The sequence below is a fragment of the Protopterus annectens genome, chromosome 5.part0 (genome assembly GCF_019279795.1).
Source record: "Protopterus annectens isolate FY-2018-M chromosome 5.part0, PAN1.0, whole genome shotgun sequence".
Classification (NCBI taxonomy): domain Eukaryota; kingdom Metazoa; phylum Chordata; order Ceratodontiformes; family Protopteridae; genus Protopterus; species Protopterus annectens.
Window position 1 is genome coordinate 553,359,828 of NC_056735.1, and position 3,388 is coordinate 553,363,215.

Below are 3,388 nucleotides of genomic sequence, written 5' to 3' on the forward strand. Positions count from 1 at the left end.
AGATCTGAGACTCTGAGTGCCTCGTCTCTGACTTTTTTGGATCCAAAGGACTCTCTGAGCCAAAGCCTCCATGTCTGAGGCATTGGAGTTGACTTCAAAGTTTTCAGAGCCATCTCTACTCCTTGGCCATTTGGCACTGGATAGCTTGTCTCTGACTTCTTCCTAAGGGAGACATCTTTCAGCGAATAAGGAGGGTATGATCCAGAATCTTGTCTTCTCAGATCAGAGGTCTTCTCATTCTTTGTAGGGGTCTGCCTTCAAAGTTGTGAAGAGGGTTTTATCTGCTTCAATAGGACTGACAGATCCAGCCCCCTTGTATTTCCAATCCACCCAGATTCATCCATGCTCAGAGCCTCACCATTCGACACAACAGGAATAGCCAGCCTGAGACCTCCAGACTACCCAGCAGGGTATTACAGCCTCTTCTGACACCTCCCAGGAACACCCCACCAAATAGGTCCCTATGAAGAGGAAGTGCAAGAGGAAGTATGTAGAATCTCCTCAAGAGTCAGTTACCATGGATACAGACTTCAATGAAAGTGAAGGGTCCCTATGCTCACCTCCAGAAGACATCTCATTTGGAGACATCCTCAAGATCCTGAAACAGAGAGGTGATTAGACCCCAAGCAACCTTTCAACTGAGGAGTTGATATTTCTGGAGGCATTTGGAACTAGACCATTTACCTCCTAGGTTATTCCACCAGCCGATGATCTGATTGATTTGGTTGCTTCTTGGGTGTGGAAGGAAGCTGACACAGTTGCACCCATCCAGGATACCAGACAAAATTCTGGCACCACCTTTGGGGAATAAATTTTGGGCTTAAGGGGTGCCCATGATGCCATGGTCATGGTGACAGTCACCAAAAACAAACTTGCCAGAGTTCCTCAGTTCATCCCGCTAACAGGGAGTCTAGGGCAATGGACAGGTTTGGGGAGCATGTCTAAGCTTCAGTGACCTTTGCCCTTAGGGAACTGAATTATTTGGTGCAATTTATAGAAGCAAAGGAATTTGATCAAGGAACTTTCAAATTCCCTTTCAGGGTCCAGTCCTGCAGACACACAGTCATCTGTGGCTTCGCAGTTGGCTACCCTACAATTTGTTTTGAATTCAACCTTGAAGCTAATTTGGCATGCAGCTGAAGGCGCCTCAAGGGCAGTGAGTTCAGGCATTTCCATTAGGAGGCATGCTTGAATGCACTTATGTGATTTTGCTGAGTCCTTTAAGTCTTCTTTCATCAATGCTCCCTTTGATGGCATATCCTTGTTTGGACCCACAGTAAACTAAACTCTATCCAGGTGTGAGAAGGATGAAAAGACCCTCTCTGCAGTGGGCATACATTTATTGACCCCTCAAAGACTCTTTTCAAGGAATCAATGAGGTGGGCAAAAGATGTGGTTCAGGAAGTCCCAGGCTCCTTTCTAGGACACACAAGGAAAATGTTCCCCTAGGGGCAGTGGGGGACTCAAATAGCTGATGCCAGCCCCATGGCAGAGGAAACTCCCAATATCAGGGGTCCAGAGATTCTTTCTCTGACAGACCCTTCCAGCACTCCTGAAAGGAGGCCTGATTGCTCATCTTTGAAGACATCTGGGGATGAGTGCCTCTGCACCAGAGAGCCTGGCTAGACATAACAAAAAAGACTTGAGTGCAGAGGATTATATTCAGAAGTGATATAATACCCTGTTATCCCTTTCCCCTCCAAAATAATCCCTGATGTTCCACCCAATCCAAAATAATCCCCGATGTTCCACCCAGTCACAGGGAAAAAGCAGCAACTCAAATTCTGAAGCTGCTGGAGAAAGAGTCATCCAAGAGGCCCCACCAGACCTGATAGAATCTGGAACTTACTCAAGACTCATTTTCATGCCAAGAAAACATGGAACTGGAGACCAATTTTGGAACTCGGCAACTTGAACAATTTAGTTTGAATCACAACGTTTTGGATGGTCAAGGCTCAGTCCATTCTCCCTTTTCTGGACAAGGATGACTGGATGTACTGTATAGACCTTCAGGATGTGTACTATCATATAAAGATGAAGACAATCCAAAAGGTGTTTATGCATCTAGCTGGGAGCCAGTAACTTCCAGTTTAGAGCTCTGGCCTTTGGCCTCATCACAGCCCCCAGGGTGTTTACCAAATGTTTGGCAGTAGTAGCAGCTCACTTGAGACTGCAGTGATTCCAGGTATTTCCATATCTAGACAACTGGCTCCTTACCCCCTTGACACAGCATCTATTGATAAGGGCATGGAATCATATTCTCCAGGCTTGCTCACATCTGGGGATAATCATAAATTATGGCAAGTCTCATCTACAACTAACTTAAAACTTAGAATTCATAAGAGCAATTTTCAACATGAAGTTGATAATGGCTTCACCACTTATATCATAGGTTCATAGGTTAGTACTAGGCTAACTGCCCTTGCACGCCATTGTAAGCCTAGACAATTATCCCTTGTGAGACTCAAACCCTGCACCTTGTGTTTGTAAGGCAAACACCTTAACTATTAGGCCACCCTTCCACCCAAATGAAATTCTCAAATGCTGCAATTCCCTGTCAGGTTCACATGCTCGGGTAGCGCAACAGGCAAGTGATGTCTGAGAGAGAATTAAAAACGCTTGACAGCAATTCACATTCCTAAATTGGCAGTGGTGGGATTCAAACCCACATCTCCAGAGAGACTGGAACCTGAATCCAGCACCTTAGACCACTCAGCCACACTACCTCCCCTCAAGAGTACGGAATATCAGATTATAGATCAGAATAATCATCTGCAGTACCAAGATTTCAGTTCAGTTAGACCTTCAAGCCCTAGGATCTATGACAGTGGCAATAACCTTAGTACCTTTAGCCAGATTTTGTATGAGGATTCTCCAATAGGTACTAACAACACAGATCACATTCTACAAAGCTGCCCATTCATTCTTGTTTAATGTTAGGCTAGTATGTTAAAAAGTTAATATCAATTTAAAAGTCTTGTCTGGTGAAGTTCAAATAATTTTAGAATAATAGCACTTTTTTTTTGTTTTAAAATAAAGGGTTTCACTGAGAACTGTCAGTGTTTTTTTCAGTATTCTGAAAATGTTTGTTGCCAAACTTAATGAAGGACATATCTATATTCTCTATGACAAGAATACTGGATCTGATCTTGCAGAATAGCCTTTCTGATAATTTATAATTTTAGTGAAAAAATTCAATCTTTCAGGCAGATTCCAAAATCCTGCTAAAGATTTATGTAGTGGCAAAGGTAAAATATAAAAAAAAGTGTTCTTTCCTAGACTCAGATTTCTGGGATGACTTAAGAAATGAGCAGTCTTTCTAAATAAAATTAGCCAAATTATTATAGTAAGACTCAAATATAGGGAGCCTAATCTGAAAGAGCGTATC

General features: G+C 43.0%; 1 non-coding gene across 1 annotated transcript; it reads right to left on the reverse strand.

Moving 5' to 3' along the window:
* Window positions 1-2,644: 2,644 nt before the first annotated feature.
* Window positions 2,645-2,726, reverse strand: TRNAL-CAG. The gene has a single exon. It is a non-coding gene; the product is annotated as a tRNA-Leu (tRNA).
* Window positions 2,727-3,388: the final 662 nt, after the last annotated feature.